Raw genomic sequence first — 12,126 nt, 5'->3', positions numbered from 1 at the left:
ACATTGGATCGTTTCATTGAGTCAGTAATGTCCCATAACCAACATTCGTGGGCATGGACTCTTAAGACCAGCTTCTATTTTTGTTTTTTCCTCTATTAACCCATCCTCTAATTCACTAATACGTTCCTCTGCTTCGGTGACCCTGGCCGTCAGAGCCTCTAGTTTTGCCTGCATTTGGCTCATAGAATTTTTATTTTCTGTCAGATTCACTCTCATTTCTGCCCTTAGAGATTCTATATTCTCATTAACATTTTCCCCCAGCATTATGGGATCGAGCCCCACATCAGGCTCCTTTTGCTATGAGCCTGCTTCTTCCTCTCCCACTCCCTGCTTGTGTTCCCTCTCTCGCTGGCTGTCTCTGTCTCTGTCAAATAAATAAATAAAATCTTAAAAAAATTTTTTTTCTAATGATTCTTCCTATTTCATTGGTGTTGGTTGTGACCTCTCCCTTTTCAATTCATAATTTTATTAATTCTGGGCCTTTTCTCTTTATCTTTGATAAGTCTTGCCAGTGGTCTTTCCATTATTTATTTATTCTCTTCGAAGAACCCAGTTCCTCTAGTTCTGTTGGATAACGCGGTTCCTACGCGTTCTTGTACTCCGTTGTTTCTAATTCATTGATTCTCTGTCTCAATCTTTGTCAACCGTCAAAAGCTTAATCTTCCCATGGATTAGCCGTCTCTCTGTTGCTGTTCCAGCTTGAGGTGAGAATATAAAACTCATTTTAGATTTTCTATTTACTGAGTGAGGCTTGGATGGTATGTATTTTCCCCTTGAGGACTGCCTTGCAGTATGCCCCATAGCAGGCTTTGGACCATTGATTTTCATTCTTTCATGGTCTCCATAAATGTTTAATATTGATTTTGATTTCCTTGAGTTTATTCTGGTAAGTCATTCTTGAGCAGGATGCGTTTTGTCTCCAAGCTGTTTGAGTTTCTTCAAATTTTTTCCTTTCTTAGTGGATTGAGTTCCAATTTCAAAGCATTGTGGTCTGAGAATAGTGCAGGGATAATTTCAATCTTTTGACAGTTGAGACCTGTTTTATGTACCCAGAACATGGTCTTCTTGAAATGTTCCATGGGCATTAGAATAAAATAGTCATTCCGTTGGTTCTGGGGTGTAGTGTTCTATATGGTATCTATGAGGTCCAACTCGTTGAGTTGGCTTCAAACCTCTTGCTTTGCTTGTTAGTTTTCTTGCATAGGTGTATCTATTTTGCGATAGTGGAGTGTTGAGGTCCGCTACTATACATGTTAGCTTTACGTATGGGTCTCCCTTATTCTGGTAAGAGTCTGGCTGTGGCCTTGTTTCGCTCCCTTGGGCTATGTGGCTGGCACTTGAATGTCCACTTGTTGGATACTATCCTTTAAGAATATATATAGTGCCCTCTGTATTCAACTATATTCTAGTTAATAAATCTCCTATTCAGATCTGATGAGAATTGCTACCCCAGCTTTGTTTTGAGGTCCATTTGCACTGAAAGATGGTATTCATCCCTTTATACTTTCAGTCTGAATGATGTTCTTTAGCGTTTGAAATGAGTCTCTTGTGATCAAGCCATGGATGGGTCATGTCTTTTTATCCAATCTGCAACCCTGTGGTATTTTATGGGGCATTCAGCCATTGTCAATTGGAGTAGATTATGTGAGAGATAGATTTTAATGATTTTCCATGTGCCTGAAAGTTTTCTTTTATCGTTGTGATTTCAGTTCTGTATCACTCTGGGGGACTTTTATTTTTATAGAACACCCTTAATACCTCTCTGTAGGGCTGTTTGATGTTAGAAAATTGTTAGGATGGCGGCATTCCTGAATGGTCCTTATCTCTCCATGCAATCTTGAATGACAGCCTTGCTGGATAAAGGATCCTTGGCTGCATGTCTTTTCTGAAAGAGCTTAAAAATGCCCCCACTTTTCTCTCATTCCAGTCGCTCTGTGCAACAGGTCTGACGTAATTTTGATACCTTGCCTGGGTCCAGAGAACCATTTCTTTGCCTCCCTGGGCCTGCTTTCAATACTGTATCCCTTGATCTAATATTGCGAATTTCACTAGTGACGAATGTGGAGAGTTTGTCATGGTTGAGCTTTTGGGAAGGGGTCCCTGGCCTCTTGGACACGAATGTCTTGTTTCCCTTTCATAGATTAGGGAAGTTTTCAGCTACAATTTTGTTCAAACTATTCTTCTAGACCCTGGATTTTTCTCCACCCCCCTGGGGATTTTTCAGATGATTCTGACCATTGAATCGTGTTTCATTGAGTCAGTATCCCACTAACTCTACATTCTTGAATTGTTTTTGCAGCCAGTTTCTGCTTTGTTTCCTCTATCTACCTGATCACCCATCTTCTCAAGTTCACTATTCGTTGTTCTGCTCTTACCCTGCGCGTCAGAAGCTCTGTTTTGGTACTGCATTTGGATCATAGAATTTTTAATTTCTGTCCAGATTCAACTTCATTTCTTCCCTTTTAGATCGTTATATATTCTCAGTATACTTTCTAATACTTTCTTTCACAGTCTAACATCATTTTTGACCATGTTACTCTGAATTCCTTTCTGATTATTTGCTCTATCCATATTCATTATTTCTGTGGCAGAGGCCACAGACTCACTTGTCTTTTCTTGCTGGGATTTCTCCTTCTCATCATTCTGGATGAGGAGAGGTTGCAGGTTTGCCCAGAGAGCCCAAAATTATTGCCCAGGATCCAGGCAGTGTGCAATTGGCTTTATAGGGACTTTAGGAATGTGGGGCTTGATTCTTTCAGCCTACCTCTGGGGAGGGGCCTGCCGTGCTGATACCTGGCAACCCTGTTTGATAGAGTCTCCCTTCTGTGAGGGGGCCATCATGGTCAGTATTTCCAGGTTTTTGTTGTCTGGCAGCATTCCTGGCAGTTTGCTGTGCCTCTTCTGTGAGTCAGAGCAGTAGTAGCCGTAATCCCAGCCCCTGTCTCAGAACAGAGGGATCACAGACCGCCTCCACTCCGGCTCTTTTGGCCATTTAACTCTGTTTCTGTTGGTGCTGCGCAAACCCTATAGCATCCTGGGATGTGCTCCCCCTTGCTTCAGCCGGCATCCCAGCCCCTCACTTGCAGGGGCACATCTCTGTCCTTTGTGTTTCTAACACTGCCAGCCCACCAGTCGTAATTGCTGGATCATAGGGTAGCTCAAAGTTTAACATTTTAAGGACATTCACTGTTTTCCAAAGTGGCTGTACCTACTTGCATTCGCACCAACAATGTAGGAGTAATCCTTTTCTCCACATCCTCTCCAACATTTCAAGCTGCTTCCTGCCTTGTCAATTTTTGGCATATTCTAACTGGCTTAAGGTGGTGCGTCTCATTGTGGTTTTGATTTGAATTTCCCTTGATGGCTAATGATTTGAACATTTGTCATATGTATGTTGGCCATTTGTATGTCTTCATTGCAAACGTTTGTGTTCATATCTTCTGCCCATTTTTTGATTTGTTTATTTGTTTCTTGTTTATTGAGTTTGAGAAGTTCTTTGTAGATCTTGGATACCAGTCTTTTATCTGTGAGCAATGCTTTTGCAAATATCTTCTCCCATTCCGTATGCTCCCTCTAGTTTTTTAACTAATTCCTTGGCTGTGCAGAAGATGTTTATCTTTGATGCTGTCCCACAACTTCATTTTTTTTCTTTGTTTCTCTTGTCTTTGGAGATGTGTCATGAAAAAGTTGCTGTGGCTCGATGTCAAAGAGGCTTCTGTCTATGTTCTCCTCTAGGATTTTGATGATTCCTGTCTCAGCACGAGGTCTTTCATCCATTTGAGTTTATCTTTGTGTATGGTGTGAGAGTGGTCAAGTTTCATTCTTTTGTATGTAGCTGTCCAATTTTCCCAGCACCATTTATTGAAGAGACTGTCTTTTTTCCACTGGAAGTTTTTTCCTGCTTTGTCAAAATTAGTTGCCCAAAGAACCGAGGGTCCATTTCTGGGTTCTATTCTGTTCCAGTGGTCTATGTGTCGAGTTTTTCAATTAGATGATTTTAAAAGTCTAATCTGAGAGTTCTTATAAAACTTTGACGAAATCCAACTAAGTCTTTGGTAACTTTATATTTATCCCTGTAGTTATGTAAATGATCAGACCAAATGTGAACAAACTACTTAGAGATCGAAAGATCTTTCTTTGAAATTGACTTTGATGAAATGAAAGGTAATATAGAAAACAATCTCTGTTTCAGGGGAAAATTACATCATCTAGGTTCTAGAGGTGACCCCACAAGATCTGCCACTATATAAATTACATAGTCTTCAAATAGTTCACTTTAAATCAATAGAAAAATCAGTTTTTCAACCTATAATGCTGAAGCTATTTTCAAAGTATACTAACATAATATGATAAAATGATTATTAAAATAAATAAAATAAAAAAATAAAATAAATAAAAATTTTAAAAAGTATATTCCTTCTATAAATATATAAAGCACTAATGTAATACATTTTTTTAGTTTCTGTTTTTAAGTGTATTTGCTTTTAGAACTAAAATGTTTTATTTCTTTGTAAAATACTTATCAAGATAGTTTGTACAGTGCATGCCTTTTTTTTTCTTTTTTTACGATGTACCTTGCAAGAGCAACAAATGTCTTGGCAAACTGTCATACTTAAGTGTATTTGCTTTTAATGCAAGCGTACAAAACTATATATCTATGCAAAGTATATGCTCTTGGGTATTGAATTCATGCGATGAAGTAATTTGCTCATCACTTTGAAAGTTACAAAGTAATTTGAAAATTTTTTTATCATTATAATGAAGATTAAACTCAATATGTCTTACCTATGCATATTTACAACTTGATTTACAGAGTAGATAAGAAGTGTACTTTTTATAATCAAAATCACCTGGAAACACTTTTGGTATTGGGAGGAAGACATTAATTGAAGTTCCTTGGTGAACTGGAAATGATATCTACATTCTCTGCACCATTCATTAGAGTTGGGTATATTCGAAACAAGTGACAATGTAGTAATCACAGCAGAAGAGGAAATAGAAGATGTTCTTAAAATGAGCAAAAAAATTAAACATTAAACCAATTTATTTGGGCATGAAGAAACTTGTCATATATACTCATGACCTTCTTTTTATCTATAGTTAATTTCTATGTTAAAAGTGTTCATTTTTTATAATTTCTTTTTAGTTTGACAAGTTAAAAGATATCCACTAGTGTCAGAATCACCTCTTTGAAGGATAAGTCAGTTTATCAATTTTAAATACAATCTTAACATATAAATATCTATATTTATTCATCAAGAAGCTAACTTGCTAGCAGAAGAAACTCAGGGGAAGTCATTTAGATTTTGAATCTTGGTTTATCACACATAAAAATTTGAGGTCACATCTACCTCAAGAGCCATTGTTCTGATTAAATAAAATTCTTAATTATAGTGCAAATCTTGACACAAGTCATATCCCATCCAGTGGAGATGGCCATAAAAGTTGATAGCTGTGTATTCTCCATGCATAAGCCTTGTTTACTTTCAAGACATATTACACCACCTCAGTAAAAAGCATCTGATTGTTTTTCACCTGCACATATTTATCAGAACTGAAAATCAAGATGTGAAAATCTTTTGTAAATGGTCTATAAATAGATTACTCATTGTCATTTCCTTAGACAGAAACATTAAAGGAATATGTCTGGATTTATTTTTATAAAAGAAAAAAATATTACTTTAGACCTTAAACAGATATTCAATGGCTGAGGTTGCTTCCCTCTTTCAGATTCAATATTCCTTTAAATGATATCACATATAGGTTATTAGCACATACCGAACAAGGGAACATAGGGGTGCCTGGTTGGCTCAGTCTGTTAAGCACCTGCTTTCAACTCAGGTTGTGATCTCAGGGTCCTGTGATCCAGTCCTGTGTCAGGCTCCCTTCTTAGCGGGAGCTGCTTTCTCTGCCCCCCGCTTTTTTTAGAAGCTTGCTCTCTCTCTTCCTCTCTTAAGAAGAAAAAAAAAGAATAGGGGAAACATAGATAATTCAAAATGACTCTGCATCGGCAGTCATGTGACAATGGCATCAAAGACCTAAATTTGAATTTCTTTTTATTATTTTGGTCTTGCATTGTTGTTTGTCATAATTTAAATAATATTAACTACCTAATTGAATATTTGTCATATCACCCCTATAAAGACTACAATTAATAAGAATACTAGCAATGTTAATTCCATTGGTAATTATAAATATTACATTTTCTCAAGCTTGTCAATAAATGAAGTTATGAATATAATTATAATCAATGATATCAATCTAATATTTCTGGTCTCATACTTAACCCAAATGCCATTGTAGGAAAATAAAATAGCTCTCCTAGTTTTTCTCTGCAAAGTTATAACAACCACACAAAAATTTGAAAATCAATTGCTCTGCATAAAACCAGGGCCTGCTCTAGTTTTTATAGTGTGTTTGGAGATTCACATATGCTATAATTTGAGCACATGGAAATTAGTAACAGTGAAATACTTGTATATGGCATTAATATTTTATTAAAATAATGCATAGGCATGGCATCAAAATCACAGGGTAAAATGATAGTCCTAAAACTTACCCTTGACACCCAAAGTGAATATATAAATTATTTTTTTAATTTGTTCCAATATTTTCCTGATATTTTAAACAGTATGTTTACCTTCTAATGCTTGATTTTTATTTATTTTTATATTTTTTTATTATATTATGTTAGTCACCATACAGTACAGCACTAGATTTTGATGTAATGTTCCAGATTCATTATTTATAACACCCAGTGCACCATGCAATATGTGCCCTCCTTAATACCCATCACCAGCCTATCACAATCCCCCACCCTCCCCTCTGAAGCTCCCTCAGTTTCCCAGAGTCCACACTCTGTCATGGTTCATTCCCACTTCTCTTTAACCCCCGCTGATTCTTCCCTTTCTTCTCCTTCCAATCTCCCTAATTCTTATGTTCCATAAATGAGTGAAACCATATGATAATTGTCTTTCTGCTTGACTTATTTGGCTTAGCATTATCTCCTCCAGTCCCGCTCATGTTCCTGCAAATGTTGAGAAATAAATCTTTGATGGCTGAGTAATATTCAATTGTATATATGGACCACATCTTCTTAATCCAGTCATTTGTTGAAGGGCATCTCAGCTCCTTCCATGATTTATCTATTGTGGACAATGCTGCTATGAACATTGGGGTGCATATGGCCCTTCTCTCCACTATGTGTATCTTTGGGTAACAATTCAATAGTGCAATTGCTAGATCATAGGGTAGTTCACTTTAACTTTAAGGGACCTCCACACTGTTTTCCAGTAAGTGACTGTACCAACTTGCATTCCCACCAACAGTAGAAGAGTGGATCCCCTTTCTCCTTACATCCTCTCCAACATTTGTTATTTCGCCTTGTCAATTTTTTGCCATTTTAACCGGCATAAGGTGGTATCTCAGTGTGGTTTTGATTTGAATTTCCCTGATGGCTAATGATTTTGAATATTTTTCAAGTGTCTGTTAGCCATTTGTATAATATCTTCATTGGAAAAGTGTCTGTTCATCTTCTGCCCATTTTTCTCATAATAATATTTTTATTATGTTATTCACCATACAGTACATCCATGGTTTTTTATGTAAACCCACGATTCATTAGTTGCATATAACACCCAGTGTACCATGCAATACGTGCCCTCCTTACTACCCATCTTGAAATGGTGATTATTTGTTTCATGTGTATTGGATTTTGAGAAGTTCTTTGTAGATCTTGATACCAGTCTTTATCTGTAGTGTCGCTTTGCAAATATCTTCTCCTATTCCACTGTCTGCCTCTTAGTTTTTTGACTGTTTCTTGACTATGCAGAAGCTTTTTATCTTGATGATGTCCCACAAGTTCATTGTTTCTTTTGTTTCTTGCCTGTGGAGATGTGTCATGAAAAAGTTGCTGTGCCGATGTCAAAGAGGTTGCTGTCTATGTTCTCCTCTAGGATTTTGATGGATTCCTGTCTCACATAGAAGTCTTTCATTCATTTGGAGTTTATCTTTTGTGTATATAGTGTGTGAGAGAGTGATCAAGTTTCATTCTTTTGCATGTAGCTGTCCAATTTTCCCAGCACCATTTATTGAAGAGACTGTCTTTTTTTCCACTGATGTCTTTTCCTGCTTTGTCCAAACTTAGTTGCCTAAAGAGCCATGGGTCCATTTCTGGGTTTCTCTGTTAAGTCCATTTATCTATGTGTCTGTTTTTCTTGCCAATACCATACTATCTTTGTTATCACAGCTTTGTATTATAGCTTGAAATTTGGCAACGTATTGCCCCCCAGCTTTGCTTTTTTCCTTTTCAACAATTCCTTGGTGATTCGGGCCTTTCTGGTTCCACAAATTTAAGGGATGTTTGTTACAGTTCTTGAAAAACGCCATTGGAATTTTGATCGGGATGGCATTGAAAGTGTAGATTCCTCTGAGCAGCATAGACATTTTAACTATGTATATTATCTGGATCCATGAGCATGGAATAAAATCCCAAATACCAGATCATGGATTGTAAATGAGGCCACTGTAATGAGATGCTGTTCCTTCTCTATATCACCACTTCCATCCTCTTTTCTCTCCTCCCATGTTCTCATCACAGTTACATCCTTAATTTTTATGTTTGCGGACATGAATTGATGGCATCGCTTTCATTTTCAAAATTATTGGTTTTATAAAAATATAATGCTATTGCAACCCGATAATATTTTTATTGGTTATCACTGGATATATGTCCTCCAATTATATCATTAAGTACTTTCTCTAAAGAAGTTCAATAAATTTTTGGCTGATATCAAGAATTGTCAAGAAATTTTTTACAAGAAGATAGAATTTTCCAAAAAATCTTTTAATAAATACTTATTGTTTATGCTTCTGTGTTCTTTTTGCATTGTATTTAAATATTATGCTCCTCATATATAACAGTTCTGAGAAAAGCTTTTGTCTGAGAAAAGCTTTTGTTGATAATATTTACTCCTTAATTATTTTACCATATGCATTTTTAGAATAAAATAAATAAATATTGAATTAGTTTATATATATATGTGTATGAATTAGTTTATATCTATATATACACATATACTATATATGTTGAATTAGCTTTATATTAATTCTATAATTATCTATTCTTAAATGTCAAAACTCTTTTTTATGCTTCAGGTTTGTTCTGCTTCCTTTTTTTTTTTTTTTAAGATTTTATTTATTTATTTGACACAGAGACAGCCAGTGAGAGAGACAGCCAGGGAGAGGAGACAAGCAGGGGGAGGGGAGAGGAAGAAGCAGGCTCCCAGCAGAGGAACCTGATGTGGGGCTCAATCCCAGAATGCCGGGATCACACCCTGAGCTGAAGGCAGATGCTTAATGACTGAGCCACCCAGGCCCCCTGTTCTTGCTTTCTTTTCTGGTCAATTTTCTACAACTTATCTTTTGAAACTTTTAATGAATTAATAATATTAATTATTTTTATTTTTTATTTTCCAGAAGTATCTGACACTTTGTTGTTATGTGACACTTCCTTTTATATAATACATGATATTTGTACTGTAGATCTAACAACTTCTAATAGTATCCTGAGCTTGCTCATTGATAGTATTTCCTCTGCAGGAGAATTTACACTCCCCTTTAAGAAGATTCTCAAGATTACATTTTTCTTCTCCTTTTACATGAAGAATGGTTTCTTAAATTTCTTTCTTCCTAAAGGTCCTGAACTCTTTCTTCTCTTTAACCTCTCCACACCACTGTCTTCTACTTTTTCTCAAATTTATGTGTTTATTTCTTTATTATCATGTCAGTTGGATTTTACGATACAGCAGTGATAAATATATGTGCTTATACTCCTACATTTATCTAGAGATATGAGTTGTAATTACATTAAAATGGAATAAAGAGGGCACATGTAATCATACACTGAGTGATATATTCAACTAATGAATTATTGAACATATTATCAAAAACTAATGATGTACTATTCCTTGGTTAATTGAATTTAAATAAAAAAAGAAGAAGGGCAAAAAGATACCATAAAACAGTGTGTAATGTTATATATAAGTATTGGAGAAATAGATGGACAGAGTTAATACTTTTTTGGAGAGCTTGAGCATGGCTGGAAGCAACAATGGAATTGGATCATGATCTCAGAGAAAGTGTCTTATTTTTAATTCAAGCATACAAAGTTGGGTAAGGAGACAGAAGAAATTGCTTTTACATGAATTGTATTTGGACAATACAGATTTATTATAGATTTCTTAAACAAAGAAGCAAATAATGACAATTGACATCTAGGAGTGTTGTGCCAAATTTTTGAGAACACATAAAAGGAATATAGATCTGCACATGATATAATAGGCTACAATACAGTTTCGTAGATATATTAGAGTTTAAATATAAAAGAAAAAAAAAAAAATACCCTAAGGGTAAAAAAAAGTACTAATATGGGTCTATAATTTATGCACGTGCATTGATTTAATACTATCCATTCATTTAGCTTGTAAGCTTTGCTTTGAAGATAAGTTAATTTACATAAGGAAATATAATAATATTTGTATCCGAATGAAGTTATTAGGAGAAATATTCTTACAAATTCACAGATTTTTAGAAAATATTTTGGCCACAGATGTTTGCCTCATCAAGCTTTTATCTATGGAGCAAAAATGAGGATTTTTTTCAAAGTAGTTAAGTTTGCTCTTCATTTAGAACCTGCAATGTTCAAATGAATAAATCACAATGCGACTAAAATAATGAGATGAAAATAGCATTCTGGTTTTATTAATTTACTGCTGTGTCTGTTTTTAAAAAAACTGAAGTAATGCCCCATGGAAAATTACAATCAAACTTCTACTGATTTCATCTTATTGGGGTTATTCCCACCATCAAGAATTGACTGCTCTTCTTCATTCTCATTGTTCTCATTTTCCTAATGGCTCTCTTTTTGGCAACCTGTCCATGATCTACTCATCCTCCTGGACACTCATCTTCACACACCCATGTATTTTTCTACTTAGTCAGCTCTCCCTCATGGACCTGAACTATCTCTACCATTGTCCCCAAGATGGCATCCAATTATCTCTGAAACAAATCTATTTCTTTCATTGGGTGTGGAGTTCAGAGCTTCTTCTTCTTGACTTTAGCTGGCGGAGAAGGTTTACTATTGGCCTCCATGGCCTATGATCGTTATGTGGCTATTTGCTTTCCTCTCCACTATGCTATTCGTATGAGCAAAAGATTGTGTGTGCTGATGATAATGGGATCTTGGATCATGGGATCAATCAATTCTGTGCTCACACTGCATATATTCTCCATATCCCTTATTGCCAGTCTAGAGCCATCAACCACTTCTTCTGTGATGTTCCAGCCATGGTGAATCTGGCCTGCATGGACACCTGGGTCTAGAATACACAGTGTTTGTAAGCACCACACTCTACCTTATGTTTCCTTTCATTGGTATTGCATGCTCCCTATGGCCGGTCCTCCATGCCATCTGGGCCGCATGCAGTCAACAGAAGGGAGGAAGAAGGCCTATTCAACCTGCACCCACCTCACTGTGGTGACTTTCTACTATGCACCCTTTGTTTATACTTATCTACGCCCTAGATCCCTCCGATCACCAATGAGGACAAGATTCTTGCTGCTCCTACACCATCCTGACCCCCATGCTGAACCCTATCATCTACAGCTTGAGAAACAAGGAAGTGATTAGTTTCTGATACGATTGATTCAGAGAATCCAATTCAGAAAATGTAGACAATATATATTATTAGCTGCCAAGATTTGTTTACATGTCAATTCAGCTGTGTACCACGAAGGAAAAAATATTATATGTCTAGAGTGAAAGAATATAAATTAATATAGAGACTGAATAAATTGTTTCCCCATAATAAATAAATAAATATATATTCCCATAATATATATAATATACATATATATACATACATTATATATATAAAATAAAAAAATATTATATTCCTAGAGTGAAAGAACATAAATTAATATAGAGGATTGAATAAATTGAGTTTTTCCATAACATACATATATATATAATATAATATATACATACATGTATATATACACACACATACATATATAATATATATATACATAATACATGTATAATATAATTTATACATATATACT

The 12,126-nt window shown here is 35.6% G+C and overlaps 1 pseudogene; it reads left to right on the top strand.

Moving 5' to 3' along the window:
• Nucleotides 1-10,808: 10,808 nt before the first annotated feature.
• Nucleotides 10,809-11,699, top strand: LOC121100811 (annotated as a pseudogene).
• The last annotated feature ends 427 nt before the right edge of the window (nt 11,700-12,126 follow it).

The sequence above is a fragment of the Ursus maritimus genome, unplaced genomic scaffold (genome assembly GCF_017311325.1).
Source record: "Ursus maritimus isolate PB19 unplaced genomic scaffold, ASM1731132v1 scaffold_5, whole genome shotgun sequence".
In the NCBI taxonomy this organism is placed as follows: domain Eukaryota; kingdom Metazoa; phylum Chordata; class Mammalia; order Carnivora; family Ursidae; genus Ursus; species Ursus maritimus.
This window is presented reverse-complemented; position numbering and strand designations above follow the sequence as displayed.